Here is a 26,868-nt window from a genome sequence, read left to right as displayed (position 1 = left end):
ACAGATCTGCTGTAAGAACATTGAACTGTTAGCCGTTAGCATGAGACCGTACTATCTCCCGAGGGAATTCTCGCACGTTATCGCGATAGCTGCGTATGTCCCGCCCTCTGCTAACGCTGACGCTGCCTGTGACGTCCTGCACGCAGCTGTGTGCAGGCTGCAGACACAGCACCCACAAGCCCTCCTTCTCATCTCAGGAGACTTTAATCATGTTTCTCCATCCTCCACTCTGTCCACCTTCACACAATATGTAACCTGCCACACCAGAGACAATAAAATACTGGACTTGTTTTATGCCAACACTAAGGAGGCTTATAACTCATCACCTCTCCCTCCCCTTGGAAGATCTGATCACAATCTGGTTCATCTTCTGCCGGTGTACAAACCCCTTGTGCACAGAGAACCAGCAGTCACCCGCACAGTTAAGAAATGGTCTAAGGAGACTAAAGAGGCTCTAAAGGACTGTTTTGAAACAACAGTGTGGGAAGAACTGTGTGACCCTAATGGGGAGGACATTGACAGTCTCACTCATTGCATCACGGATTATGTCAACTTCTGTGTGGAGAACACTGTCCCCACCAAGACTGTTCGGTGTTTCTCCAACAATAAGCCATGGATAAATCCTGACATAAAGGCTCTCCTAAAAAAGAAAAAGAGGGCCTTCAGATCGGGCGATAAGGATGAGCTGAAAGCTGTGCAGAGAGAACTGAGAAGGAAGATCAGAGAGGGGAAAGCTGGCTACAGGAAGAAGCTGGAAGAAGAACTACAGCAGAAAAATGTCAGTGGAGTTTGGAAAGGCCTTAAAACCATCTCTGGTCACAAGAAGCCCGACTCCCAGGTGGTGGGGGACCAGAAGTGGGTGAACGAACTCAATTTGTTCTTCAATAGATTTGATCACTCACATGTCCATCCCCCTACACAGACATCACAGCTGTACCCCCCTTCTGTGGCACCACCAACATGCTGCCCTCCCCCGTCTCTCACACTCACGCCCTTATCACAGCCACCCCCTACTGGTTCATCTGCTGGCAACTTTAACTTCCCATTCACGCACTCCAACACCCAGCCTCCATGCTCCAATCTGTCCTTCACAACAGCCCAGGTGAGGAATGAGCTGAAGAAAATCAAAGTGAAGAAAGCTGCGGGTCCAGATGGCATCAGTGCCAGGCTCCTCAAGTCCTGTGCAGATCAGCTGTGCGGGGTAGTCGAGCACATGTTTAACCTGAGTCTGAAGCTGGGAAGAGTACCACAGCTGTGGAAAACATCTTGTGTGGTACCTGTGCCAAAAACACAGCACCCAAAGGACCTAAACAGCTACAGACCGGTGGCACTGACTTCACATTTGATGAAATCACTGGAGAGGCTGGTCCTTACCCATCTCCGCCCTCTGGTGAACCCATCCATGGACCCTCTTCAGTTTGCTTACCAGCCTGGCGTTGGGGTGGATGATGCCATCATCCATCTGTTACACGGAACTCTTTCTCACCTGGAGAAGCCTGGGAGCACTGTGAGAATAACCTTCTTCGATTTCTCCAGTGCTTTTAACACCATACGGCCGGGGCTCCTGAAGGACAAACTGGATCATGTTGGAGTGGACAGTCACCTGTCCAATTGGATACTGGACTACCTCAGCAACCAACCACAGTATCTGAGGGCACGGGACTGTGTGTCTGATATGGTGGTCAGCAGCACAGGGGCCCCTCAGGGAACGGTCTTGGCACCATTCCTCTTCACCCTGTACACGGCTGACTTCATGTACAGATCACCGGACTGTCACCTCCAGAAGTTCTCTGATGACTCAGCAATTGTCGGACTTATAAACAATGACGAGGACAGCGAGTACAGAGAACTGATCCAGGACTTCATGGACTGGTGTCTGCTGAACCACCTCCAGTTAAACGTGGGGAAGACCAAAGAACTGGTGGTGGATTTCCGCAGGTGCAGATCCACCTTGCCACCGGTGAACATCCAAGGAATGGACATTGAGAGAGTGGACTCTTATAAGTACCTGGGTGTTCATCTAAACAACAAACTGGACTGGTCAGTTAACACTAACGCACTTTATAAAAAAGGTCAGAGTAGACTCTACCTACTCAGGAGACTGAGGTCATTTGGAGTGCGGGGGGCACTCCTAAGGACTTTCTTTGACACAGTGGTGGCATCAGCCATCTTTTACGGAGTGGTATGCTGGGGCAGTAGCATCTCACAGCGGACAGGAAGAGACTGAACAAACTCATTAAGAGGGCCGGCTCTGTCCTGGGGAGCCCCTTAGACCCAGTGCAGGTGGTGGGAGACAGAAGGATGTTAGCCAAGCTGGCATCCATGCTGGAGAATGATTCCCACCCCATGCATGAGACTCTGGCAGCACTGGGCAGCTCCTTCAGTGACAGGCTGCTTCACCCTAAATGTGGGAAGGAGCGGTACCGTAGGTCCTTCCTTCCTGCTGCTGTTAGATTATACAACCAGCACTGCTCCAGATAGATCACACACACACTTTAAATTATTATTCATTAAAATGTGCAATTTTTTTTCCCCCATGTGTAACTATTACAATGTGCAATATTCTCACGTGCAGTTATTGTAAATATTTTTAGAGTTTTCTGACTTTTTATTATTATTGTTATACATTGTACTATTTTTATTTTTTATTTTTTATCGTCTATTTTTATTTTTTTACTGAGTGCTGTACTATCCCTTTGCTGCTGCAACAATATGAATTTCCCCATTGTGGGACTAATAAAGGATTATCTTATCTTATCTTATCTTAAAAACAATGCCGTCTCCCCGTCGGGGAATCGAACCCCGGTCTTCCGCATGACAGGCGGAGATACTGTCCACTATACTAACGAGGACGAGCAAAAGGGGCATCGATTAGGCATACCTCCCTGAAACTCTCACCACTTGAGGTGAACAGAAAGGCCACCTGCAGCAAAGATGTTTCTGCCCGGTTTCGAACCGGGGACCTTTCGCGTGTTAGGCGAACGTGATGACCACTACACTACAGGAACTAACTGAGTGGGGCACTTCCTGGCTGCAGCTTTGTGTCTGGAATAAACTGAAATTCAAAACCTAGATGAAGGACGAATGTTGTCATGCGAAGCATAAAAAGTCTTAGCTGCTTCTGCCCGGTTTCGAACCGGGGACCTTTCGCGTGTTAGGCGAACGTGATGACCACTACACTACAGAAACTGAGTCGAGCACCTCCTGGCTGCAGCTTAGTGTCTGGATTAAAAAGGGACTCAAAACACAAATATGGGCAGAAAGTTATCAAGCGATGCATAAAGGGTAAGCATTGTTTCTGCCCGGTTTCGAACCGGGGACCTTTCGCGTGTGAGGCGAACGTGATGACCACTACACTACAGAAACTGCATGCCTCAGCTCAGTGCCACTTGTGTTGCAGCACTCATCAGAGGCTTCACTCATCCAAAGAACTGGCTCAATTCTACTGACTAAGTCATGGGCCATGGGCTTACCAACAACAAAAAGCTAAAGCAGCAAACACGTGTCTGTGTGCCTTTAAAGCAGAGAAAGCAAAAGTAGCACTTGCAGCAACACAAAAGCATGGCATCAAAGTGTGAAGCCAGGCAAACGGCACAAGACACAAGCACCCAGTCCCTACAGCTAAGCACAAACTGCAGCTTCCACAAGCAGCCTTTGCATTATGCTAAATGGCCAAACTGGCTCAGTAACATAAGCCACCCACTCCAAACTAATTCAGTACAACAAGTGAGAAAGATCTCAGTCATGGTCAATGAAACTTTGAAATGAAACTTACAGATGAGAGAGCAGATTTGCAGAAAGGCACCCAGGTGTTCTCCTGCTTCCACAGGGCTATGAGAGTCTTCTTGCATCCCTGGAAACTTTGCAATGTGCAGCAGAAGGAGTCCAAGCAGTATTCCACTAAAATGAACCTGGGTCTTGCTGGGAGCCTCCACTCATCCACAGGACTTGATCACTTCTACTGGTCCCCTCCCTTTCCAGAAATTTAAAAGCTCTTTGTCTGAATCCCAGCTGTGACATCAGCAAACTCACCGTGCAGCCATTGGAGGAAAGGGGTGTGAAAGCTCTCTGCTAGTCCTGATAGACCAATAATGTGGTGGCACACAGCTGGGGTGATGGTGAAAGCTGTTGTGCAGTTGTTCTCTTTGTTGATGTGATGCAGAGAGATCAGCTGACTGCTAAAAGACCTCCTAGCACAATTACTCACCAAAGAACAAGTCTTGGAGACCAACTCCCCTTCACAGAGCCACAAAGACAAAACCAGCACTTGCTTGCAGCAACGGGTTCTAACAGGGTGGTGCTTTTGTCACCTGCGTTGGTGGTATAGTGGTGAGCATAGCTGCCTTCCAAGCAGTTGACCCGGGTTCGATTCCCGGCCAACGCATACCCTTTAACCAGCAGGTGCCAAGGGAACAAAAAGTAGCTTTCATATTGCTCGCTGCAACATAATTCCACCATCTCAGCCAGGAAGGTCTGAAGCTGGGCATGTGCAGCATTGGTGGTTCAGTGGTAGAATCCAGCCAAACAGGAGCTGTACACAGGGACAGTGGCCATTCTTCTAATCTCATGGAAAGGCCCTTGTTCTACTTAATGTCACCAAGACCAAACAGTGTTACCTTCAAGGAATGTGCCACGTGCAGTTTGAGAAGACTCAAAAAGAAAATCAGATGCAGACTAGTCACTCTTCCATGCCATGCGCTTAGCGGCAAAAACAATGCCGTCTCCCCGTCGGGGAATCGAACCCCGGTCTTCCGCGTGACAGGCGGAGATACTGTCCACTATACTAACGAGGACGAGCAAAAGGGGCATCGATTAGGCATACCTCCCTGAAACTCTCACCACTTGAGGTGAACAGAAAGGCCACCTGCAGCAAAGATCTTTCTGCCCGGTTTCGAACCGGGGACCTTTCGCGTGTTAGGCGAACGTGATGACCACTACACTACAGAAACTAACTGAGTGGGGCACTTCCTGGCTGCAGCTTTGTGTCTGGAATAAACTGAAATTCAAAACCTAGATGAAGGAAGAATGTTGTCATGCGAAGCATAAAAAGTCTCAGCTGCTTCTGCCCGGTTTCGAACCGGGGACCTTTCGCGTGTAAAGCCAACGTGATGACCACTACACTACAGAAACTGAGATGGGCATCTCCTGGCTGCAGCTTAGTGTCTGGATTAAAAAGGGACTCAAAACAAACATATGGGCAGAAAGTTATCAAGCGATGCAGAAAGGGTAAGCATTGTTTCTGCCCGGTTTCGAACCGGAGACCTTTCGCATGTGAGGCGAACGTGATGACCACTACACTACAGAAACTGCATGCCTCAGCTCAGTGCCACTTGTGTTGCAGCACTCATCAGAGGCTTCACTCATCCAAAGAACTGGCTCAATTCTACTGACTAAGTCATGGGCCATGGGCTTACCAACAACAAAAAGCTAAAGCAGCAAACACGTGTCTGTGTGCCTTTAAAGCAGAGAAAGCAAAAGTAGCACTTGCAGCAACACAAAAGCATGGCATCAAAGTGTGAAGCCAGGCAAACGGCACAAGACACAAGCACCCAGTCCCCACAGCTAAGCACAAACTGCATCTTCCACAAGCAGCCTTTGCTTCATGCTAAATGGCCAAACTGGCTCAGTAACATAAGCCTCCCATTCCAAACTAATTCAGTACAACAAGTGAGAAAGATCTCAGTCATGGTCAATGAAACTTTGAAATGAAACTTACAGATGAGAGAGCAGATTTGCAGAAAGGCACCCAGGTGTTCTCCTGCTTCCACAGGGCTATGAGAGTCTCCTTGCATCCCTGGAAACTTTGCAATGTGCAGCAGAAGGAGTCCAAGCAGTATTCCACTAAAATGAACCTGGGTCTTGCTGGGAGCCTCCACTCATCCACAGGACTTGATCACTTCTACTGGTCCCCTCCCTTTCCAGAAATTCAAAAGCTCTTTGTCTGAATCCCAGCTGTGACATCAGCAAACTCACCGTGCAGCCATTGGAGGAAAGGGGTGTGAAAGCTCTCTGCTAGTCCTGATAGACCAATAATGTGGTGGCACACAGCTGGGGTGATGGTGAAAGCTGTTGTGCAGTTGTTCTCTTTATTGATGTGATGCAGAGAGATCAGCTGACTGCTAAAAGACCTCCTAGCACAATTACTCACCAAAGAACAAGTCTTGGAGACCAACTCCCCTTCACAGAGCCACAAAGACAAAACCAGCACTTGCTTGCAGCAACGGGTTCTAACAGGGTGGTGCTTTTGTCGCCTGCGTTGGTGGTATAGTGGTGAGCATCTGAGGCAATCTGAAATCCAGCCAAACAGGAGCTGTACACAGGGACAGTGGCCATTCTTCTAATCTCATGGAAAGGCCCTTTTTCTACTTAATGTCACCAAGACCAAACAGTGTTACCTTCAAGGAATGTGCCACGTGCAGTTTGAGAAGACTCAAAAAGAAAATCAGATGCAGACTAGTCACTCTTCCATGCCATGCGCTTAGCGGCAAAAACAATGCCGTCTCCCCGTCGGGGAATCGAACCCCGGTCTTCCGCGTGACAGGCGGAGATACTGTCCACTATACTAACGAGGACGAGCAAAAGGGGCATCGATTAGGCATACCTCCCTGAAACTCTCACCACTTGAGGTGAACAGAAAGGCCACCTGCAGCAAAGATGTTTCTGCCCGGTTTCGAACCGGGGACCTTTCGCGTGTTAGGCGAACGTGATGACCACTACACTACAGAAACTAACTGAGTGGGGCACTTCCTGGCTGCAGCTTTGTGTCTGGAATAAACTGAAATTCAAAACCTAGATGAAGGAAAAATGTTGTCATGCGAAGCATAAAAAGTCTCAGCTGCTTCTGCCCGGTTTCGAACCGGGGACCTTTCGCGTGTAAAGCAAACGTGATTTGGCTGTTTGGCTGGCCACTACACTTGACCACTACACTTCAGAAACTGAGTCTAGCACCTCCTGGCTGCAGCTTAGTGTCTGGATTAAAAAGTTATCAAGCGATGCATAAAGGGTAAGCATTGTTTCTGCCCGGTTTCGAACCGGGGACCTTCCGCGTGTGAGGCGAACATGATGACCACTACACTACAGAAACTGCATGCCTCAGCTCAGTGCCACTTGTGTTGCAGCACTCATCAGAGGCTTCACTCATCCAAAGAACTGGCTCAATTCTACTGACTAAGTCATGGGCCATGGGCTTACCAACAGCAAAAAGCTAAAGCAGCAAACACGTGTCTGTGTGCCTTTAAAGCAGAGAAAGCAAAAGTAGCACTTGCAGCAACACAAAAGCATGGCATCAAAGTGTGAAGCCAGACAAACGGCACAAGACACAAGCACCCAGTCCCTACAGCTAAGCACAAACTGCAGCTTCCACAAGCAGCCTTTGCATTATGCTAAATGGCCAAACTGGCTCAGTAACATAAGCCTCCCACTCCAAACTAATTCAGTACAACAAGTGAGAAAGATCTCAGTCATGGTCAATGAAACTTTGAAATGAAACTTACAGATGAGAGAGCAGATTTGCAGAAAGGCACCCAGGTGTTCTCCTGCTTCCACAGGGCTATGAGAGTCTCCTTGCATCCCTGGAAACTTTGCAATGTGCAGCAGAAGGAGTCCAAGCAGTATTCCACTAAAATGAACCTGGGTCTTGCTGGGAGCCTCCACTCATCCACAGGACTTGATCACTTCTACTGGTCCCCTCCCTTTCCAGAAATTCAAAAGCTCTTTGTCTGAATCCCAGCTGTGACATCAGCAAACTCACCGTGCAGCCATTGGAGGAAAGGGGTGTGAAAGCTCTCTGCTAGTCCTGATAGACCAATAATGTGGTGGCACACAGCTGGGGTGATGGTGAAAGCTGTTGTGCAGTTGTTCTCTTAGTTGATGTGATGCAGAGAGATCAGCTGACTGCTAAAAGACCTCCTAGCACAATTACTCACCAAAGAACAAGTCGTGGAGACCAACTCCCCTTCACAGAGCCACAAAGACAAAACCAGCACTTGCTTGCAGCAACGGGTTCTAACAGGGTGGTGCTTTTGTCGCCTGCGTTGGTGGTATAGTGGTGAGCATAGCTGCCTTCCAAGCAGTTGACCCGGGTTAGATTCCCGGCCAACGCATACCCTTTAACCAGCAGGTGCCAAGGGAACAAAAAGTAGCTTGCAACTACTTTCATATTGCTCGCTGCAACATAATTCCACCATCTCAGCCAGGAAGGTCTGAAGCTGGGCATGTGCAGCATTGGTGGTTCAGTGGTAGAATCCAGCCAAACAGGAGCTGTACACAGGGACAGTGGCCATTCTTCTAATCTCATGGAAAGGCCCTTGTTCTACTTAATGTCACCAAGACCAAACAGTGTTACCTTCAAGGAATGTGCCACGTGCAGTTTGAGAAGACTCAAAAAGAAAATCAGATGCAGACTAGTCACTCTTCCACTTGAGGTGAACAGAAAGGCCACCTGCAGCAAAGATGTTTCTGCCCGGTTTCGAACCGGGGACCTTTCGCGTGTAAAGCGAACGTGATGACCACTACACTACAGAAACTGAGTCTAGCACCTCCTGGCTGCAGCTTAGTGTCTGGATTAAAAAAGGACTCAAAACACAAATATGGGCAGAAAGTTATCAAGCGATGCATAAAGGGTAAGCATTGTTTCTGCCCGGTTTCGAACCGGGGACCTTTCGCGTGTGAGGCGAACGTGATGACCACTACACTACAGAAACTGCATGCCTCAGCTCAGTGCCACTTGTGTTGCAGCACTCATCAGAGGCTTCACTCATCCAAAGAACTGGCTCAATTCTACTGACTAAGTCATGGGCCATGGGCTTACCAACAACAAAAAGCTAAAGCAGCAAACACGTGTCTGTGTGCCTTTAAAGCAGAGAAAGCAAAAGTAGCACTTGCAGCAACACAAAAGCATGGCATCAAAGTGTGAAGCCAGGCAAACGGCACAAGACACAAGCACCCAGTCCCTACAGCTAAGCACAAACTGCAGCTTCCACAAGCAGCCTTTGCATTATGCTAAATGGCCAAACTGGCTCAGTAACATAAGCCTCCCACTCCAAACTAATTCAGTACAACAAGTGAGAAAGATCTCAGTCATGGTCAATGAAACTTTGAAATGAAACTTACAGATGAGAGAGCAGATTTGCAGAAAGGCACCCAGGTGTTCTCCTGCTTCCACAGGGCTATGAGAGTCTCCTTGCATCCCTGGAAACTTTGCAATGTGCAGCAGAAGGAGTCCAAGCGGTATTCCACTAAAATGAACCTGGGTCTTGCTGGGAGCCTCCACTCATCCACAGGACTTGATCACTTCTACTGGTCCCCTCCCTTTCCAGAAATTCAAAAGCTCTTTGTCTGAATCCCAGCTGTGACATCAGCAAACTCACCGTGCAGCCATTGGAGGAAAGGGGTGTGAAAGCTCTCTGCTAGTCCTGATAGACCAATAATGTGGTGGCACACAGCTGGGGTGATGGTGAAAGCTGTTGTGCAGTTGTTCTCTTTGTTGATGTGATGCAGAGAGATCAGCTGACTGCTAAAAGACCTCCTAGCACAATTACTCACCAAAGAACAAGTCTTGGAGACCAACTCCCCTTCACAGAGCCACAAAGACAAAACCAGCACTTGCTTGCAGCAACGGGTTCTAACAGGGTGGTGCTTTTGTCGCCTGCGTTGGTGGTATAGTGGTGAGCATAGCTGCCTTCCAAGCAGTTGACCCGGGTTCGATTCCTGGCCAACGCATACCCTTTAACCAGCAGGTGCCAAGTGAACAAAAAGTAGCTTGCAACTCCTTTCACATTGCTCGCTGTAACATAATTCCACCATCTCAGCCAGGAAGGTCTGAAGCTGGGCATGTGCAGCATTGGTGGTTCAGTGGTAGAATCCAGCCAAACAGGAGCTGTACACAGGGACAGTGGCCATTCTTCTAATCTCATGGAAAGGCCCTTGTTCTACTTAATGTCACCAAGACCAAACAGTGTTACCTTCAAGGAATGTGCCACGTGCAGTTTGAGAAGACTCAAAAAGAAAATCAGATGCAGACTAGTCACTCTTCCATGCCATGCGCTTAGCGGCAAAAACAATGCCGTCTCCCCGTCGGGGAATCGAACCCCGGTCTTCCGCGTGACAGGCGGAGATACTGTCCACTATACTAACGAGGACGAGCAAAAGGGGCATCGATTAGGCATACCTCCCTGAAACTCTCACCACTTGAGGTGAACAGAAAGGCCACCTGCAGCAAAGATGTTTCTGCCCGGTTTCGAACCGGGGACCTTTCGCGTGTTAGGCGAACGTGATGACCACTACACTACAGAAACTAACTGAGTGGGGCACTTCCTGGCTGCAGCTTTGTGTCTGGAATAAACTGAAATTCAAAACCTAGATGAAGGAAGAATGTTGTCATGCGAAGCATAAAAAGTCTCAGCTGCTTCTGCCCGGTTTCGAACCGGAGACCTTTCGCGTGTAAAGCCAACGTGATGACCACTACACTACAGAAACTGAGCCTAGCACCTCCTGGCTGCAGCTTAGTGTCTGGATTAAAAAGGGACTCAAAACACAAATATGGGCAGAAAGTTATCAAGCGATGCATAAAGGGTAAGCATTGTTTCTGCCCGGTTTCGAACCGGGGACCTTTCGCGTGTGAGGCGAACGTGATGACCACTACACTACAGAAACTGCATGCCTCAGCTCAGTGCCACTTGTGTTGCAGCACTCATCAGAGGCTTCACTCATCCAAAGAACTGGCTCAATTCTACTGACTAAGTCATGGGCCATGGGCTTACCAACAACAAAAAGCTAAAGCAGCAAACACGTGTCTGTGTGCCTTTAAAGCAGAGAAAGCAAAAGTAGCACTTGCAGCAACACAAAAGCATGGCATCAAAGTGTGAAGCCAGGCAAACGGCACAAGACACAAGCACCCAGTCCCTACAGCTAAGCACAAACTGCAGCTTCCACAAGCAGCCTTTGCATTATGCTAAATGGCCAAACTGGCTCAGTAACATAAGCCACCCACTTTAAACTAATTCAGTACAACAAGTGAGAAAGATCTCAGTCATGGTCAATGAAACTTTGAAATGAAACTTACAGATGAGAGAGCAGATTTGCAGAAAGGCACCCAGGTGTTCTCCTGCTTCCACAGGGCTATGAGAGTCTTCTTGCATCCCTGGAAACTTTGCAATGTGCAGCAGAAGGAGTCCAAGCAGTATTCCACTAAAATGAACCTGGGTCTTGCTGGGAGCCTCCACTCATCCACAGGACTTGATCACTTCTACTGGTCCCCTCCCTTTCCAGAAATTTAAAAGCTCTTTGTCTGAATCCCAGCTGTGACATCAGCAAACTCACCGTGCAGCCATTGGAGGAAAGGGGTGTGAAAGCTCTCTGCTAGTCCTGATAGACCAATAATGTGGTGGCACACAGCTGGGGTGATGGTGAAAGCTGTTGTGCAGTTGTTCTCTTTGTTGATGTGATGCAGAGAGATCAGCTGACTGCTAAAAGACCTCCTAGCACAATTACTCACCAAAGAACAAGTCTTGGAGACCAACTCCCCTTCACAGAGCCACAAAGACAAAACCAGCACTTGCTTGCAGCAACGGGTTCTAACAGGGTGGTGATTTTGTCGCCTGCGTTGGTGGTATAGTGGTGAGCATAGCTGCCTTCCAAGCAGTTGACCCGGGTTCGATTCCCGGTCAACGCATACCCTTTAACCAGCAGGTGCCAAGTGAACAAAAAGTAGCTTGCAACTCCTTTCATATTGCTCGCTGCAACATAATTCCACCATCTCAGCCAGGAAGGTCTGAAGCTGGGCATGTGCAGCATTGGTGGTTCAGTGGTAGAATCCAGCCAAACAGGAGCTGTACACAGGGACAGTGGCCATTCTTCTAATCTCATGGAAAGGCCCTTGTTCTACTTAATGTCACCAAGACCAAACAGTGTTACCTTCAAGGAATGTGCCACGTGCAGTTTGAGAAGACTCAAAAAGAAAATCAGATGCAGACTAGTCACTCTTCCATGCCATGCGCTTAGCGGCAATCGAACCCCGGTCTTCCGCGTGACAGGCGGAGATACTGTCCACTATACTAACGAGGACGAGCAAAAGGGGCATCGATTAGGCATACCTCCCTGAAACTCTCACCACTTGAGGTGAACAGAAAGGCCACCTGCAGCAAAGATGTTTCTGCCCGGTTTCGAACCGGGGACCTTTCGCGTGTTAGGCGAACGTGATGACCACTACACTACAGAAACTAACTGAGTGGGGCACTTCCTGGCTGCAGCTTTGTGTCTGGAATAAACTGAAATTCAAAACCTAGATGAAGGAAGAATGTTGTCATGCGAAGCATAAAAAGTCTCAGCTGCTTCTGCCCGGTTTCGAACCGGGGACCTTTCGCGTGTAAAGCGAACGTGATGACCACTACACTGCAGAAACTGAGTCGGGCACCTCCTGGCTGCAGCTTAGTGTCTGGATTAAAAAGGGACTCAAAACACAAATATGGGCAGAAAGTTATCAAGCGATGCATAAAGGGTAAGCATTGTTTCTGCCCGGTTTCGAACCGGGGACCTTTCGCGTGTGAGGCGAACGTGATGACCACTACACTACAGAAACTGCATGCCTCAGCTCAGTGCCACTTGTGTTGCAGCACTCATCAGAGGCTTCACTCATCCAAAGAACTGGCTCAATTCTACTGACTAAGTCATGGGCCATGGGCTTACCAACAACAAAAAGCTAAAGCAGCAAACACGTGTCTGTGTGCCTTTAAAGCAGAGAAAGCAAAAGTAGCACTTGCAGCAACACAAAAGCATGGCATCAAAGTGTGAAGCCAGGCAAACGGCACAAGACACAAGCACCCAGTCCCTACAGCTAAGCACAAACTGCAGCTTCCACAAGCAGCCTTTGCATTATGCTAAATGGCCAAACTGGCTCAGTAACATAAGCCACCCACTCCAAACTAATTCAGTACAACAAGTGAGAAAGATCTCAGTCATGGTCAATGAAACTTTGAAATGAAACTTACAGATGAGAGAGCAGATTTGCAGAAAGGCACCCAGGTGTTCTCCTGCTTCCACAGGGCTATGAGAGTCTTCTTGCATCCCTGGAAACTTTGCAATGTGCAGCAGAAGGAGTCCAAGCAGTATTCCACTAAAATGAACCTGGGTCTTGCTGGGAGCCTCCACTCATCCACAGGACTTGATCACTTCTACTGGTCCCCTCCCTTTCCAGAAATTTAAAAGCTCTTTGTCTGAATCCCAGCTGTGACATCAGCAAACTCACCGTGCAGCCATTGGAGGAAAGGGGTGTGAAAGCTCTCTGCTAGTCCTGATAGACCAATAATGTGGTGGCACACAGCTGGGGTGATGGTGAAAGCTGTTGTGCAGTTGTTCTCTTTGTTGATGTGATGCAGAGAGATCAGCTGACTGCTAAAAGACCTCCTAGCACAATTACTCACCAAAGAACAAGTCTTGGAGACCAACTCCCCTTCACAGAGCCACAAAGACAAAACCAGCACTTGCTTGCAGCAACGGGTTCTAACAGGGTGGTGCTTTTGTCGCCTGCGTTGGTGGTATTGTGGTGAGCATAGCTGCCTTCCAAGCAGTTGGCCCGGGTTCGGTTCCCGGCCAACGCATACCCTTTAACCAGCAGGTGCCAAGGGAACAAAAAGTAGCTTGCAACTCCTTTCATATTGCTCGCTGCAACATAATTCCACCATCTCAGCCAGGAAGGTCTGAAGCTGGGCATGTGCAGCATTGGTGGTTCAGTGGTAGAATCCAGCCAAACAGGAGCTGTACACAGGGACAGTGGCCATTCTTCTAATCTCATGGAAAGGCCCTTGTTCTACTTAATGTCACCAAGACCAAACAGTGTTACCTTCAAGGAATGTGCCACGTGCAGACTCAAAAAGAAAATCAGATGCAGACTAGTCACTCTTCCATGCCATGCGCTTAGCGGCAAAAACAATGCCGTCTCCCCGTCGGGGAATCGAACCCCGGTCTTCCGCGTGACAGGCGGAGATACTGTCCACTATACTAACGAGGACGAGCAAAAGGGGCATCGATTACGCATACCTCCCTGAAACTCTCACCACTTGAGGTGAACCGAAAGGCCACCTGCAGCAAAGATGTTTCTGCCCGGTTTCGAACCGGGGACCTTTCGCGTGTTAGGCGAACGTGATGACCACTACACTACAGAAACTGAGTCGGGCACCTCCTGGCTGCAGCTTAGTGTCTGGAATAAACTGAAATTCAAAACCTAGATGAAGGAAGAATGTTGTCATGCGAAGCATAAAAAGTCTCAGCTGCTTCTGCCCGGTTTCGAACCGGGGACCTTTCGCGTGTAAAGCGAACGTGATGACCACTACACTACAGAAACTGAGTCGGGCACCTCCTGGCTGCAGCTTAGTGTCTGGATTAAAAAGGGACTCAAAACACAAATATGGGCAGAAAGTTATCAAGCGATGCATAAAGGGTAAGCATTGTTTCTGCCCGGTTTCGAACCGGGGACCTTTCGCGTGTGAGGCGAACGTGATGACCACTACACTACAGAAACTGCATGCCTCAGCTCAGTGCCACTTGTGTTTCAGCACTCATCAGAGGCTTCACTCATCCAAAGAACTGGCTCAATTCTACTGACTAAGTCATGGGCCATGGGCTTACCAACAACAAAAAGCTAAAGCAGCAAACACGTGTCTGTGTGCCTTTAAAGCAGAGAAAGCAAAAGTAGCACTTGCAGCAACACAAAAGCATGGCATCAAAGTGTGAAGCCAGGCAAACGGCACAAGACACAAGCACCCAGTCCCTACAGCTAAGCACAAACTGCAGCTTCCACAAGCAGCCTTTGCATTATGCTAAATGGCCAAACTGGCTCAGTAACATAAGCCTCCCACTCCAAACTAATTCAGTACAACAAGTGAGAAAGATCTCAGTCATGGTCAATGAAACTTTGAAATGAAACTTACAGATGAGAGAGCAGATTTGCAGAAAGGCACCCAGGTGTTCTCCTGCTTCCACAGGGCTATGAGAGTCTTCTTGCATCCCTGGAAACTTTGCAATGTGCAGCAGAAGGAGTCCAAGCAGTATTCCACTAAAATGAACCTGGGTCTTGCTGGGAGCCTCCACTCATCCACAGGACTTGATCACTTCTACTGGTCCCCTCCCTTTCCAGAAATTTAAAAGCTCTTTGTCTGAATCCCAGCTGTGACATCAGCAAACTCACCGTGCAGCCATTGGAGGAAAGGGGTGTGAAAGCTCTCTGCTAGTCCTGATAGACCAATAATGTGGTGGCACACAGCTGGGGTGATGGTGAAAGCTGTTGTGCAGTTGTTCTCTTTGTTGATGTGATGCAGAGAGATCAGCTGACTGCTAAAAGACCTCCTAGCACAATTACTCACCAAAGAACAAGTCTTGGAGACCAACTCCCCTTCACAGAGCCACAAAGACAAAACCAGCACTTGCTTGCAGCAACGGGTTCTAACAGGGTGGTGATTTTGTCGCCTGCGTTGGTGGTATAGTGGTGAGCATAGCTGCCTTCCAAGCAGTTGACCCGGGTTCGATTCCCGGTCAACGCATACCCTTTAACCAGCAGGTGCCAAGTGAACAAAAAGTAGCTTGCAACTCCTTTCATATTGCTCGCTGCAACATAATTCCACCATCTCAGCCAGGAAGGTCTGAAGCTGGGCATGTGCAGCATTGGTGGTTCAGTGGTAGAATCCAGCCAAACAGGAGCTGTACACAGGGACAGTGGCCATTCTTCTAATCTCATGGAAAGGCCCTTGTTCTACTTAATGTCATCAAGACCAAACAGTGTTACCTTCAAGGAATGTGCCACGTGCAGTTTGAGAAGACTCAAAAAGAAAATCAGATGCAGACTAGTCACTCTTCCATGCCATGCGCTTAGCGGCAATCGAACCCCGGTCTTCCGCGTGACAGGCGGAGATACTGTCCACTATACTAACGAGGACGAGCAAAAGGGGCATCGATTAGGCATACCTCCCTGAAACTCTCACCACTTGAGGTGAACAGAAAGGCCACCTGCAGCAAAGATGTTTCTGCCCGGTTTCGAACCGGGGACCTTTCGCGTGTTAGGCGAACGTGATGACCACTACACTACAGAAACTAACTGAGTGGGGCACTTCCTGGCTGCAGCTTTGTGTCTGGAATAAACTGAAATTCAAAACCTAGATGAAGGAAGAATGTTGTCATGCGAAGCATAAAAAGTCTCAGCTGCTTCTGCCCGGTTTCGAACCGGGGACCTTTCGCGTGTAAAGCGAACGTGATGACCACTACACTGCAGAAACTGAGTCGGGCACCTCCTGGCTGCAGCTTAGTGTCTGGATTAAAAAGGGACTCAAAACACAAATATGGGCAGAAAGTTATCAAGCGATGCATAAAGGGTAAGCATTGTTTCTGCCCGGTTTCGAACCGGGGACCTTTCGCGTGTGAGGCGAACGTGATGACCACTACACTACAGAAACTGCATGCCTCAGCTCAGTGCCACTTGTGTTGCAGCACTCATCAGAGGCTTCACTCATCCAAAGAACTGGCTCAATTCTACTGACTAAGTCATGGGCCATGGGCTTACCAACAACAAAAAGCTAAAGCAGCAAACACGTGTCTGTGTGCCTTTAAAGCAGAGAAAGCAAAAGTAGCACTTGCAGCAACACAAAAGCATGGCATCAAAGTGTGAAGCCAGGCAAACGGCACAAGACACAAGCACCCAGTCCCTACAGCTAAGCACAAACTGCAGCTTCCACAAGCAGCCTTTGCATTATGCTAAATGGCCAAACTGGCTCAGTAACATAAGCCACCCACTCCAAACTAATTCAGTACAACAAGTGAGAAAGATCTCAGTCATGGTCAATGAAACTTTGAAATGAAACTTACAGATGAGAGAGCAGATTTGCAGAAAGGCACCCAGGTGTTCTCCTGCTTCCACAGGGCTATGAGAGTCTTCTTGCATCCCTGGAAACTTTGCAATGTGCAGCAGAAGGAGTCCAAGCAGTATTCCACTAAAATGAACCTGGGTCTTGCTGGGAGCCTCCACTCATCCACAGGACTTGATCACTTCTACTGGTCCCCTCCCTTTCCAGAAATTTAAAAGCTCTTTGTCTGAATCCCAGCTGTGACATCAGCAAACTCACCGTGCAGCCATTGGAGGAAAGGGGTGTGAAAGCTCTCTGCTAGTCCTGATAGACCAATAATGTGGTGGCACACAGCTGGGGTGATGGTGAAAGCTGTTGTGCAGTTGTTCTCTTTGTTGATGTGATGCAGAGAGATCAGCTGACTGCTAAAAGACCTCCTAGCACAATTACTCACCAAAGAACAAGTCTTGGAGACCAACTCCCCTTCACAGAGCCACAAAGACAAAACCAGCACTTGCTTGCAGCAACGGGTTCTAACAGGGTGGTGCTTTTGTCGCCTGCGTTGGTGGTATTGTGGTGAGCATAGCTGCCTTCCAAGCAGTTGGCCCGGGTTCGGTTCCCGGCCAACGCATACCCTTTAACCAGCAGGTGCCAAGGGAACAAAAAGTAGCTTGCAACTCCTTTCATATTGCTCGCTGCAACATAATTCCACCATCTCAGCCAGGAAGGTCTGAAGCTGGGCATGTGCAGCATTGGTGGTTCAGTGGTAGAATCCAGCCAAACAGGAGCTGTACACAGGGACAGTGGCCATTCTTCTAATCTCATGGAAAGGCCCTTGTTCTACTTAATGTCACCAAGACCAAACAGTGTTACCTTCAAGGAATGTGCCACGTGCAGACTCAAAAAGAAAATCAGATGCAGACTAGTCACTCTTCCATGCCATGCGCTTAGCGGCAAAAACAATGCCGTCTCCCCGTCGGGGAATCGAACCCCGGTCTTCCGCGTGACAGGCGGAGATACTGTCCACTATACTAACGAGGACGAGCAAAAGGGGCATCGATTACGCATACCTCCCTGAAACTCTCACCACTTGAGGTGAACCGAAAGGCCACCTGCAGCAAAGATGTTTCTGCCCGGTTTCGAACCGGGGACCTTTCGCGTGTTAGGCGAACGTGATGACCACTACACTACAGAAACTGAGTCGGGCACCTCCTGGCTGCAGCTTAGTGTCTGGAATAAACTGAAATTCAAAACCTAGATGAAGGAAGAATGTTGTCATGCGAAGCATAAAAAGTCTCAGCTGCTTCTGCCCGGTTTCGAACCGGGGACCTTTCGCGTGTAAAGCGAACGTGATGACCACTACACTACAGAAACTGAGTCGGGCACCTCCTGGCTGCAGCTTAGTGTCTGGATTAAAAAGGGACTCAAAACACAAATATGGGCAGAAAGTTATCAAGCGATGCATAAAGGGTAAGCATTGTTTCTGCCCGGTTTCGAACCGGGGACCTTTCGCGTGTGAGGCGAACGTGATGACCACTACACTACAGAAACTGCATGCCTCAGCTCAGTGCCACTTGTGTTTCAGCACTCATCAGAGGCTTCACTCATCCAAAGAACTGGCTCAATTCTACTGACTAAGTCATGGGCCATGGGCTTACCAACAACAAAAAGCTAAAGCAGCAAACACGTGTCTGTGTGCCTTTAAAGCAGAGAAAGCAAAAGTAGCACTTGCAGCAACACAAAAGCATGGCATCAAAGTGTGAAGCCAGGCAAACGGCACAAGACACAAGCACCCAGTCCCTACAGCTAAGCACAAACTGCAGCTTCCACAAGCAGCCTTTGCATTATGCTAAATGGCCAAACTGGCTCAGTAACATAAGCCTCCCACTCCAAACTAATTCAGTACAACAAGTGAGAAAGATCTCAGTCATGGTCAATGAAACTTTGAAATGAAACTTACAGATGAGAGAGCAGATTTGCAGAAAGGCACCCAGGTGTTCTCCTGCTTCCACAGGGCTATGAGAGTCTCCTTGCATCCCTGGAAACTTTGCAATGTGCAGCAGAAGGAGTCCAAGCAGTATTCCACTAAAATGAACCTGGGTCTTGCTGGGAGCCTCCACTCATCCACAGGACTTGATCACTTCTACTGGTCCCCTCCCTTTCCAGAAATTCAAAAGCTCTTTGTCTGAATCCCAGCTGTGACATCAGCAAACTCACCGTGCAGCCATTGGAGGAAAGGGGTGTGAAAGCTCTCTGCTAGTCCTGATAGACCAATAATGTGGTGGCACACAGCTGGGGTGATGGTGAAAGCTGTTGTGCAGTTGTTCTCTTTGTTGATGTGATGCAGAGAGATCAGCTGACTGCTAAAAGACCTCCTAGCACAATTACTCACCAAAGAACAAGTCTTGGAGACCAACTCCCCTTCACAGAGCCACAAAGACAAAACCAGCACTTGCTTGCAGCAACGGGTTCTAACAGGGTGGTGCTTTTGTCGCCTGCGTTGGTGGTATTGTGGTGAGCATAGCTGCCTTCCAAGCAGTTGACCCGGGTTAGATTCCCGGCCAACGCATACCCTTTAACCAGCAGGTGCCAAGTGAACAAAAAGTAGCTTGCAACTCCTTTCATATTGCTCGCTGCAACATAATTCCACCATCTCAGCCAGGAAGGTCTGAAGCTGGGCATGTGCAGCATTGGTGGTTCAGTGGTAGAATCCAGCCAAACAGGAGCTGTACACAGGGACAGTGGCCATTCTTCTAATCTCATGGAAAGGCCCTTGTTCTACTTAATGTCACCAAGACCAAACAGTGTTACCTTCAAGGAATGTGCCACGTGCAGTTTGAGAAGACTCAAAAAGAAAATCAGATGCAGACTAGTCACTCTTCCATGCCATGCGCTTAGCGGCAAAAACAATGCCGTCTCCCCGTCGGGGAATCGAACCCCGGTCTTCCGCGTGACAGGCGGAGATACTGTCCACTATACTAACGAGGACGAGCAAAAGGGGCATCGATAAGGCATACCTCCCTGAAACTCTCACCACTTGAGGTGAACAGAAAGGCCACCTGCAGCAAAGATGTTTCTGCCCGGTTTCGAACCGGGGACCTTTCGCGTGTTAGGCGAACGTGATGACCACTACACTACAGAAACTAACTGAGTGGGGCACTTCCTGGCTGCAGCTTTGTGTCTGGAATAAACTGAAATTCAAAACATAGATGAAGGAAGAATGTTGTCATGCGAAGCATAAAAAGTCTCAGCTGCTTCTGCCCGGTTTCGAACCGGGGGCCTTTCGCGTGTAAAGCGAACGTGATGACCACTACACTACAGAAACTGAGTCTAGCACCTCCTGGCTGCAGCTTAGTGTCTGGATTAAAAAGGGACTCAAAACACAAATATGGGCAGAAAGTTATCAAGCGATGCATAAAGGGTAAGCATTGTTTCTGCCCGGTTTCGAACCGGGGACCTTTCGCGTGTGAGGCGAACGTGATGACCACTACACTACAGAAACTGCATGCCTCAGCTCAGTGCCACTTGTGTTGCAGCACTCATCAGAGGCTTCACTCATCCAAAGAACTGGCTCAATTCTACTGACTAAGTCATGGGCCATGGGCTTACCAACAACAAAAAGCTAAAGCAGCAAACACGTGTCTGTGTGCCTTTAAAGCAGAGAAAGCAAAAGTAGCACTTGCAGCAACACAAAAGCATGGCATCAAAGTGTGAAGCCAGGCAAACGGCACAAGACACAAGCACCCAGTCCCTACAGCTAAGCACAAACTGCAGCTTCCACAAGCAGCCTTTGCATTATGCTAAATGGCCAAACTGGCTCAGTAACATAAGCCACCCACTCCAAACTAATTCAGTACAACAAGTGAGAAAGATCTCAGTCATGGTCAATGAAACTTTGAAATGAAACTTACAGATGAGAGAGCAGATTTGCAGAAAGGCACCCAGGTGTTCTCCTGCTTCCACAGGGCTATGAGAGTCTCCTTGCATCCCTGGAAACTTTGCAATGTGCAGCAGAAGGAGTCCAAGCAGTATTCCACTAAAATGAACCTGGGTCTTGCTGGGAGCCTCCACTCATCCACAGGACTTGATCACTTCTACTGGTCCCCTCCCTTTCCAGAAATTTAAAAGCTCTTTGTCTGAATCCCAGCTGTGACATCAGCAAACTCACCGTGCAGCCATTGGAGGAAAGGGGTGTGAAAGCTCTCTGCTAGTCCTGATAGACCAATAATGTGGTGGCACACAGCTGGGGTGATGGTGAAAGCTGTTGTGCAGTTGTTCTCTTTGTTGATGTGATGCAGAGAGATCAGCTGACTGCTAAAAGACCTCCTAGCACAATTACTCACCAAAGAACAAGTCTTGGAGACCAACTCCCCTTCACAGAGCCACAAAGACAAAACCAGCACTTGCTTGCAGCAACGGGTTCTAACAGGGTGGTGCTTTTGTCGCCTGCGTTGGTGGTATTGTGGTGAGCATAGCTGCCTTCCAAGCAGTTGACCCGGGTTCGATTCCCGGCCAACGCATACCCTTTAACCAGCAGGTGCCAAGGGAACAAAAAGTAGCTTGCAACTCCTTTCATATTGCTCGCTGCAACATAATTCCACCATCTCAGCCAGGAAGGTCTGAAGCTGGGCATGTGCAGCATTGGTGGTTCAATGGTAGAATCCAGCCAAACAGGAGCTGTACACAGGGACAGTGGCCATTCTTCTAATCTCATGGAAAGGCCCTTGTTCTACTTAATGTCACCAAGACCAAACAGTGTTACCTTCAAGGAATGTGCCACGTGCAGTTTGAGAAGACTCAAAAAGAAAATCAGATGCAGACTAGTCACTCTTCCATGCCATGCGCTTAGCGGCAAAAACAATGCCGTCTCCCCGTCGGGGAATCGAACCCCGGTCTTCCGCGTGACAGGCGGAGATACTGTCCACTATACTAACGAGGACGAGCAAAAGGGGCATCGATTAGGCATACCTCCCTGAAACTCTCACCACTTGAGGTGAACAGAAAGGCCACCTGCAGCAAAGATGTTTCTGCCCGGTTTCGAACCGGGGACCTTTCGCGTGTTAGGCGAACGTGATGACCACTACACTACAGAAACTAACTGAGTGGGGCACTTCCTGGCTGCAGCTTTGTGTCTGGAATAAACTGAAATTCAAAACCTAGATGAAGGAAGAATGTTGTCATGCGAAGCATAAAAAGTCTCAGCTGCTTCTGCCCGGTTTCGAACCGGGGACCTTTCGCGTGTAAAGCGAACGTGATGACCACTACACTACAGAAACTGAGTCGGGCACCTCCTGGCTGCAGCTTAGTGTCTGGATTAAAAAGGGACTCAAAACACAAATATGGGCAGAAAGTTATCAAGCGATGCATAAAGGGTAAGCATTGTTTCTGCCCGGTTTCGAACCGGGGACCTTTCGCTTGTGAGGCGAACGTGATGACCACTACACTACAGAAACTGCATGCCTCAGCTCAGTGCCACTTGTGTTTCAGCACTCATCAGAGGCTTCACTCATCCAAAGAACTGGCTCAATTCTACTGACTAAGTCATGGGCCATGGGCTTACCAACAACAAAAAGCTAAAGCAGCAAACACGTGTCTGTGTGCCTTTAAAGCAGAGAAAGCAAAAGTAGCACTTGCAGCAACACAAAAGCATGGCATCAAAGTGTGAAGCCAGGCAAACGGCACAAGACACAAGCACCCAGTCCCTACAGCTAAGCACAAACTGCAGCTTCCACAAGCAGCCTTTGCATTATGCTAAATGGCCAAACTGGCTCAGTAACATAAGCCTCCCACTCCAAACTAATTCAGTACAACAAGTGAGAAAGATCTCAGTCATGGTCAATGAAACTTTGAAATGAAACTTACAGATGAGAGAGCAGATTTGCAGAAAGGCACCCAGGTGTTCTCCTGCTTCCACAGGGCTATGAGAGTCTCCTTGCATCCCTGGAAACTTTGCAATGTGCAGCAGAAGGAGTCCAAGCAGTATTCCACTAAAATGAACCTGGGTCTTGCTGGGAGCCTCCACTCATCCACAGGACTTGATCACTTCTACTGGTCCCCTCCCTTTCCAGAAATTTAAAAGCTCTTTGTCTGAATCCCAGCTGTGACATCAGCAAACTCACCGTGCAGCCATTGGAGGAAAGGGGTGTGAAAGCTCTCTGCTAGTCCTGATAGACCAATAATGTGGTGGCACACAGCTGGGGTGATGGTGAAAGCTGTTGTGCAGTTGTTCTCTTTGTTGATGTGATGCAGAGAGATCAGCTGACTGCTAAAAGACCTCCTAGCACAATTACTCACCAAAGAACAAGTCTTGGAGACCAACTCCCCTTCACAGAGCCACAAAGACAAAACCAGCACTTGCTTGCAGCAACGGGTTCTAACAGGGTGGTGCTTTTGTCGCCTGCGTTGGTGGTATTGTGGTGAGCATAGCTGCCTTCCAAGCAGTTGACCCGGGTTCGATTCCCGGCCAACGCATACCCTTTAACCAGCAGGTGCCAAGGGAACAAAAAGTAGCTTGCAACTCCTTTCATATTGCTCGCTGCAACATAATTCCACCATCTCAGCCAGGAAGGTCTGAAGCTGGGCATGTGCAGCATTGGTGGTTCAGTGGTAGAATCCAGCCAAACAGGAGCTGTACACAGGGACAGTGGCCATTCTTCTAATCTCATGGAAAGGCCCTTGTTCTACTTAATGTCACCAAGACCAAACAGTGTTACCTTCAAGGAATGTGCCACGTGCAGTTTGAGAAGACTCAAAAAGAAAATCAGATGCAGACTAGTCACTCTTCCATGCCATGCGCTTAGCGGCAAAAACAATGCCGTCTCCCCGTCGGGGAATCGAACCCCGGTCTTCCGCGTGACAGGCGGAGATACTGTCCACTATACTAACGAGGACGAGCAAAAGGGGCATCGATTAGGCATACCTCCCTGAAACTCTCACCACTTGAGGTGAACAGAAAGGCCACCTGCAGCAAAGATGTTTCTGCCCGGTTTCGAACCGGGGACCTTTCGCGTGTTAGGCGAACGTGATGACCACTACACTACAGAAACTAACTGAGTGGGGCACTTCCTGGCTGCAGCTTTGTGTCTGGAATAAACTGAAATTCAATACCTAGATGAAGGAAGAATGTTGTCATGCGAAGCATAAAAAGTCTCAGCTGCTTCTGCCCGGTTTCGAACCGGGGACCTTTCGCGTGTAAAACCAACGTGATGACCACTACACTACAGAAACTGAGATGGGCATCTCCTGGCTGCAGCTTAGTGTCTGGATTAAAAAGGGACTCAAAACAAACATATGGGCAGAAAGTTATCAAGCGATGCAGAAAGGGTAAGCATTGTTTCTGCCTGGTTTCGAACCGGAGACCTTTCGCATGTGAGGCGAACGTGATGACCACTACACTACAGAAACTGCATGCCTCAGCTCAGTGCCACTTGTGTTGCAGCACTCATCAGAGGCTTCACTCATCCAAAGAACTGGCTCAATTCTACTGACTAAGTCATGGGCCATGGGCTTACCAACAACAAAAAGCTAAAGCAGCAAACACGTGTCTGTGTGCCTTTAAAGCAGAGAAAGCAAAAGTAGCACTTGCAGCAACACAAAAGCATGGCATCAAAGTGTGAAGCCAGGCAAACGGCACAAGACACAAGCACCCAGTCCCCACAGCTAAGCACAAACTGCATCTTCCACAAGCAGCCTTTGCTTCATGCTAAATGGCCAAACTGGCTCAGTAACATAAGCCTCCCATTCCAAACTAATTCAGTACAACAAGTGAGAAAGATCTCAGTCATGGTCAATGAAACTTTGAAATGAAACTTACAGATGAGAGAGCAGATTTGCAGAAAGGCACCCAGGTGTTCTCCTGCTTCCACAGGGCTATGAGAGTCTCCTTGCATCCCTGGAAACTTTGCAATGTGCAGCAGAAGGAGTCCAAGCAGTATTCCACTAAAATGAACCTGGGTCTTGCTGGGAGCCTCCACTCATCCACAGGACTTGATCACTTCTACTGGTCCCCTCCCTTTCCAGAAATTCAAAAGCTCTTTGTCTGAATCCCAGCTGTGACATCAGCAAACTCACCGTGCAGCCATTGGAGGAAAGGGGTGTGAAAGCTCTCTGCTAGTCCTGATAGACCAATAATGTGGTGGCACACAGCTGGGGTGATGGTGAAAGCTGTTGTGCAGTTGTTCTCTTTGTTGATGTGATGCAGAGAGATCAGCTGACTGCTAAAAGACCTCCTAGCACAATTACTCACCAAAGAACAAGTCTTGGAGACCAACTCCCCTTCACAGAGCCACAAAGACAAAACCAGCACTTGCTTGCAGCAACGGGTTCTAACAGGGTGGTGCTTTTGTCGCCTGTGTTGGTGGTATAGTGGTGAGCATAGCTGCCTTCCAAGCAGTTGACCCGGGTTAGATTCCCGGCCAACGCATACCCTTTAACCAGCAGGTGCCAAGGGAACAAAAAGTAGCTTGCAACTACTTTCATATTGCTCGCTGCAACATAATTCCACCATCTCAGCCAGGAAGGTCTGAAGCTGGGCATGTGCAGCATTGGTGGTTCAGTGGTAGAATCCAGCCAAACAGGAGCTGTACACAGGGACAGTGGCCATTCTTCTAATCTCATGGAAAGGCCCTTGTTCTACTTAATGTCACCAAGACCAAACAGTGTTACCTTCAAGGAATGTGCCACGTGCAGTTTGAGAAGACTCAAAAAGAAAATCAGATGCAGACTAGTCACTCTTCCATGCCATGCGCTTAGCGGCAAAAACAACGCCGTCTCCCCGTCGGGGAATCGAATCCCGGTCTTCCGCGTGACAGGCGGAGATACTGTCCACTATACTAACGAGGACGAGCAAAAGGGGCATCGATTAGGCATACCTCCCTGAAACTCTCACCACTTGAGGTGAACAGAAAGGCCACCTGCAGCAAAGATGTTTCTGCCCGGTTTCGAACCGGGGACCTTTCGCGTGTTAGGCGAACGTGATGACCACTACACTACAGAAACTAACTGAGTGGGGCACTTTCTGGCTGCAGCTTTGTGTCTGGAATAAACTGAAATTCAAAACCTAGATGAAGGAAGAATGTTGTCATGCGAAGCATAAAAAGTCTCAGCTGCTTCTGCCCGGTTTCGAACCGGGGACCTTTCGCGTGTAAAGCCAACGTGATGACCACTACACTACAGAAACTGAGTTGGGCACCTCCTGGCTGCAGCTTAGTGTCTGGATTAATAAGGGACTCAAAACACACATATGGGCAGAAAGTTATCAAGCGATGCATAAAGGGTAAGCACTGTTTCTGCCCGGTTTCGAACCGGGGACCTTTCGCGTGTGAGGCGAACGCGATGACCACTACACTACAGAAACTGCATGCCTCAGCTCAGTGCCACGTGTGTTGCAGCACTCATCAGAGGCTTCACTCATCCAAAGAACTGGCTCAATTCTACTGACTAAGTCATGGGCCATGGGCTTACCAACAACAAAAAGCTAAAGCAGCAAACACGTGTCTGTGTGCCTTTAAAGCAGAGAAAGCAAAAGTAGCACTTGCAGCAACACAAAAGCATGGCATCAAAGTGTGAAGCCAGGCAAACGGCACAAGACACAAGCACCCAGTCCCCACAGCTAAGCACAAACTGCAGCTTCCACAAGCAGCCTTTGCTTTATGCTAAATGGCCAAACTGGCTCAGTAACATAAGCCTCCCATTCCAAACTAATTCAGTACAACAAGTGAGAAAGATCTCAGTCATGGTCAATGAAACTTTGAAATGAAACTTACAGATGAGAGAGCAGATTTGCAGAAAGGCACTGTGAATGGAAATTTTATATTTTATTAGTTATTTGCATCAAACTTATAAGTTTCTGCTTTCTTAGTTCAATTAGCAGAGGTAGAAGAGACTTTTGGAAGGTTACTTAGGGGCAGAGATATGTTGACCTTGGCATGGGCTTCTTGCTTCCGTGGGAATGCATGGGTGTCGGGATGGTGTGTGCGGGGGTGCATGCGCAGTTTTGATACGGGTGCATTCTTGTGGAGGTACGCCATGTTTCTAACAAACT

General features: G+C 48.5%; 43 non-coding genes across 43 annotated transcripts; 5 read left to right on the top strand and 38 right to left on the bottom strand.

Moving 5' to 3' along the window:
* Positions 1-3,293: 3,293 nt before the first annotated feature.
* On the bottom strand, positions 3,294-3,366 carry trnav-cac (transfer RNA valine (anticodon CAC)). The gene has a single exon. It is a non-coding gene; the product is annotated as a tRNA-Val (tRNA).
* Positions 3,367-4,312: 946 nt separating this feature from the next.
* Positions 4,313-4,384, top strand: trnag-ucc (transfer RNA glycine (anticodon UCC)). The gene has a single exon. It is a non-coding gene; the product is annotated as a tRNA-Gly (tRNA).
* Positions 4,385-4,721: 337 nt separating this feature from the next.
* Positions 4,722-4,793, bottom strand: trnad-guc (transfer RNA aspartic acid (anticodon GUC)). The gene has a single exon. It is a non-coding gene; the product is annotated as a tRNA-Asp (tRNA).
* A 264-nt stretch (positions 4,794-5,057) lies between these two features.
* trnav-uac (transfer RNA valine (anticodon UAC)) lies at positions 5,058-5,130 on the bottom strand. Its single transcript has one exon. It is a non-coding gene; the product is annotated as a tRNA-Val (tRNA).
* Positions 5,131-6,500: 1,370 nt separating this feature from the next.
* Positions 6,501-6,572, bottom strand: trnad-guc (transfer RNA aspartic acid (anticodon GUC)). Its single transcript has one exon. It is a non-coding gene; the product is annotated as a tRNA-Asp (tRNA).
* Positions 6,573-6,655: 83 nt separating this feature from the next.
* On the bottom strand, positions 6,656-6,728 carry trnav-aac (transfer RNA valine (anticodon AAC)). Its single transcript has one exon. It is a non-coding gene; the product is annotated as a tRNA-Val (tRNA).
* Positions 6,729-8,030: 1,302 nt separating this feature from the next.
* On the top strand, positions 8,031-8,102 carry trnag-ucc (transfer RNA glycine (anticodon UCC)). Its single transcript has one exon. It is a non-coding gene; the product is annotated as a tRNA-Gly (tRNA).
* Positions 8,103-8,452: 350 nt separating this feature from the next.
* Positions 8,453-8,525, bottom strand: trnav-uac (transfer RNA valine (anticodon UAC)). The gene has a single exon. It is a non-coding gene; the product is annotated as a tRNA-Val (tRNA).
* Positions 8,526-8,629: 104 nt separating this feature from the next.
* On the bottom strand, positions 8,630-8,702 carry trnav-cac (transfer RNA valine (anticodon CAC)). The gene has a single exon. It is a non-coding gene; the product is annotated as a tRNA-Val (tRNA).
* Positions 8,703-9,648: 946 nt separating this feature from the next.
* Positions 9,649-9,720, top strand: trnag-ucc (transfer RNA glycine (anticodon UCC)). Its single transcript has one exon. It is a non-coding gene; the product is annotated as a tRNA-Gly (tRNA).
* A 347-nt stretch (positions 9,721-10,067) lies between these two features.
* trnad-guc (transfer RNA aspartic acid (anticodon GUC)) lies at positions 10,068-10,139 on the bottom strand. The gene has a single exon. It is a non-coding gene; the product is annotated as a tRNA-Asp (tRNA).
* An 83-nt stretch (positions 10,140-10,222) lies between these two features.
* Positions 10,223-10,295, bottom strand: trnav-aac (transfer RNA valine (anticodon AAC)). Its single transcript has one exon. It is a non-coding gene; the product is annotated as a tRNA-Val (tRNA).
* Positions 10,296-10,580: 285 nt separating this feature from the next.
* On the bottom strand, positions 10,581-10,653 carry trnav-cac (transfer RNA valine (anticodon CAC)). Its single transcript has one exon. It is a non-coding gene; the product is annotated as a tRNA-Val (tRNA).
* A 946-nt stretch (positions 10,654-11,599) lies between these two features.
* trnag-ucc (transfer RNA glycine (anticodon UCC)) lies at positions 11,600-11,671 on the top strand. Its single transcript has one exon. It is a non-coding gene; the product is annotated as a tRNA-Gly (tRNA).
* Positions 11,672-12,146: 475 nt separating this feature from the next.
* On the bottom strand, positions 12,147-12,219 carry trnav-aac (transfer RNA valine (anticodon AAC)). The gene has a single exon. It is a non-coding gene; the product is annotated as a tRNA-Val (tRNA).
* A 108-nt stretch (positions 12,220-12,327) lies between these two features.
* trnav-uac (transfer RNA valine (anticodon UAC)) lies at positions 12,328-12,400 on the bottom strand. Its single transcript has one exon. It is a non-coding gene; the product is annotated as a tRNA-Val (tRNA).
* A 104-nt stretch (positions 12,401-12,504) lies between these two features.
* Positions 12,505-12,577, bottom strand: trnav-cac (transfer RNA valine (anticodon CAC)). Its single transcript has one exon. It is a non-coding gene; the product is annotated as a tRNA-Val (tRNA).
* A 1,356-nt stretch (positions 12,578-13,933) lies between these two features.
* Positions 13,934-14,005, bottom strand: trnad-guc (transfer RNA aspartic acid (anticodon GUC)). The gene has a single exon. It is a non-coding gene; the product is annotated as a tRNA-Asp (tRNA).
* Positions 14,006-14,088: 83 nt separating this feature from the next.
* trnav-aac (transfer RNA valine (anticodon AAC)) lies at positions 14,089-14,161 on the bottom strand. Its single transcript has one exon. It is a non-coding gene; the product is annotated as a tRNA-Val (tRNA).
* Positions 14,162-14,265: 104 nt separating this feature from the next.
* On the bottom strand, positions 14,266-14,338 carry trnav-uac (transfer RNA valine (anticodon UAC)). Its single transcript has one exon. It is a non-coding gene; the product is annotated as a tRNA-Val (tRNA).
* Positions 14,339-14,442: 104 nt separating this feature from the next.
* On the bottom strand, positions 14,443-14,515 carry trnav-cac (transfer RNA valine (anticodon CAC)). Its single transcript has one exon. It is a non-coding gene; the product is annotated as a tRNA-Val (tRNA).
* Positions 14,516-15,461: 946 nt separating this feature from the next.
* trnag-ucc (transfer RNA glycine (anticodon UCC)) lies at positions 15,462-15,533 on the top strand. The gene has a single exon. It is a non-coding gene; the product is annotated as a tRNA-Gly (tRNA).
* A 475-nt stretch (positions 15,534-16,008) lies between these two features.
* Positions 16,009-16,081, bottom strand: trnav-aac (transfer RNA valine (anticodon AAC)). The gene has a single exon. It is a non-coding gene; the product is annotated as a tRNA-Val (tRNA).
* A 108-nt stretch (positions 16,082-16,189) lies between these two features.
* On the bottom strand, positions 16,190-16,262 carry trnav-uac (transfer RNA valine (anticodon UAC)). The gene has a single exon. It is a non-coding gene; the product is annotated as a tRNA-Val (tRNA).
* Positions 16,263-16,366: 104 nt separating this feature from the next.
* On the bottom strand, positions 16,367-16,439 carry trnav-cac (transfer RNA valine (anticodon CAC)). The gene has a single exon. It is a non-coding gene; the product is annotated as a tRNA-Val (tRNA).
* A 1,356-nt stretch (positions 16,440-17,795) lies between these two features.
* On the bottom strand, positions 17,796-17,867 carry trnad-guc (transfer RNA aspartic acid (anticodon GUC)). Its single transcript has one exon. It is a non-coding gene; the product is annotated as a tRNA-Asp (tRNA).
* An 83-nt stretch (positions 17,868-17,950) lies between these two features.
* On the bottom strand, positions 17,951-18,023 carry trnav-aac (transfer RNA valine (anticodon AAC)). Its single transcript has one exon. It is a non-coding gene; the product is annotated as a tRNA-Val (tRNA).
* A 104-nt stretch (positions 18,024-18,127) lies between these two features.
* On the bottom strand, positions 18,128-18,200 carry trnav-uac (transfer RNA valine (anticodon UAC)). The gene has a single exon. It is a non-coding gene; the product is annotated as a tRNA-Val (tRNA).
* Positions 18,201-18,304: 104 nt separating this feature from the next.
* Positions 18,305-18,377, bottom strand: trnav-cac (transfer RNA valine (anticodon CAC)). The gene has a single exon. It is a non-coding gene; the product is annotated as a tRNA-Val (tRNA).
* Positions 18,378-19,742: 1,365 nt separating this feature from the next.
* On the bottom strand, positions 19,743-19,814 carry trnad-guc (transfer RNA aspartic acid (anticodon GUC)). The gene has a single exon. It is a non-coding gene; the product is annotated as a tRNA-Asp (tRNA).
* Positions 19,815-19,897: 83 nt separating this feature from the next.
* trnav-aac (transfer RNA valine (anticodon AAC)) lies at positions 19,898-19,970 on the bottom strand. The gene has a single exon. It is a non-coding gene; the product is annotated as a tRNA-Val (tRNA).
* A 108-nt stretch (positions 19,971-20,078) lies between these two features.
* Positions 20,079-20,151, bottom strand: trnav-uac (transfer RNA valine (anticodon UAC)). Its single transcript has one exon. It is a non-coding gene; the product is annotated as a tRNA-Val (tRNA).
* A 104-nt stretch (positions 20,152-20,255) lies between these two features.
* Positions 20,256-20,328, bottom strand: trnav-cac (transfer RNA valine (anticodon CAC)). The gene has a single exon. It is a non-coding gene; the product is annotated as a tRNA-Val (tRNA).
* A 1,365-nt stretch (positions 20,329-21,693) lies between these two features.
* trnad-guc (transfer RNA aspartic acid (anticodon GUC)) lies at positions 21,694-21,765 on the bottom strand. Its single transcript has one exon. It is a non-coding gene; the product is annotated as a tRNA-Asp (tRNA).
* Positions 21,766-21,848: 83 nt separating this feature from the next.
* On the bottom strand, positions 21,849-21,921 carry trnav-aac (transfer RNA valine (anticodon AAC)). Its single transcript has one exon. It is a non-coding gene; the product is annotated as a tRNA-Val (tRNA).
* Positions 21,922-22,029: 108 nt separating this feature from the next.
* On the bottom strand, positions 22,030-22,102 carry trnav-uac (transfer RNA valine (anticodon UAC)). Its single transcript has one exon. It is a non-coding gene; the product is annotated as a tRNA-Val (tRNA).
* Positions 22,103-22,206: 104 nt separating this feature from the next.
* Positions 22,207-22,279, bottom strand: trnav-cac (transfer RNA valine (anticodon CAC)). Its single transcript has one exon. It is a non-coding gene; the product is annotated as a tRNA-Val (tRNA).
* A 1,365-nt stretch (positions 22,280-23,644) lies between these two features.
* Positions 23,645-23,716, bottom strand: trnad-guc (transfer RNA aspartic acid (anticodon GUC)). Its single transcript has one exon. It is a non-coding gene; the product is annotated as a tRNA-Asp (tRNA).
* An 83-nt stretch (positions 23,717-23,799) lies between these two features.
* trnav-aac (transfer RNA valine (anticodon AAC)) lies at positions 23,800-23,872 on the bottom strand. The gene has a single exon. It is a non-coding gene; the product is annotated as a tRNA-Val (tRNA).
* Positions 23,873-23,980: 108 nt separating this feature from the next.
* On the bottom strand, positions 23,981-24,053 carry trnav-uac (transfer RNA valine (anticodon UAC)). Its single transcript has one exon. It is a non-coding gene; the product is annotated as a tRNA-Val (tRNA).
* A 1,697-nt stretch (positions 24,054-25,750) lies between these two features.
* On the bottom strand, positions 25,751-25,823 carry trnav-aac (transfer RNA valine (anticodon AAC)). Its single transcript has one exon. It is a non-coding gene; the product is annotated as a tRNA-Val (tRNA).
* A 108-nt stretch (positions 25,824-25,931) lies between these two features.
* On the bottom strand, positions 25,932-26,004 carry trnav-uac (transfer RNA valine (anticodon UAC)). Its single transcript has one exon. It is a non-coding gene; the product is annotated as a tRNA-Val (tRNA).
* A 104-nt stretch (positions 26,005-26,108) lies between these two features.
* trnav-cac (transfer RNA valine (anticodon CAC)) lies at positions 26,109-26,181 on the bottom strand. The gene has a single exon. It is a non-coding gene; the product is annotated as a tRNA-Val (tRNA).
* Positions 26,182-26,868: the final 687 nt, after the last annotated feature.

Source organism: Trichomycterus rosablanca, unplaced genomic scaffold (genome assembly GCF_030014385.1).
Source record: "Trichomycterus rosablanca isolate fTriRos1 unplaced genomic scaffold, fTriRos1.hap1 scaffold_95, whole genome shotgun sequence".
In the NCBI taxonomy this organism is placed as follows: domain Eukaryota; kingdom Metazoa; phylum Chordata; class Actinopteri; order Siluriformes; family Trichomycteridae; genus Trichomycterus; species Trichomycterus rosablanca.
The sequence above is the reverse complement of the archived record's forward strand: the minus strand, read 5'-3'. Positions and strand labels throughout refer to the sequence as shown.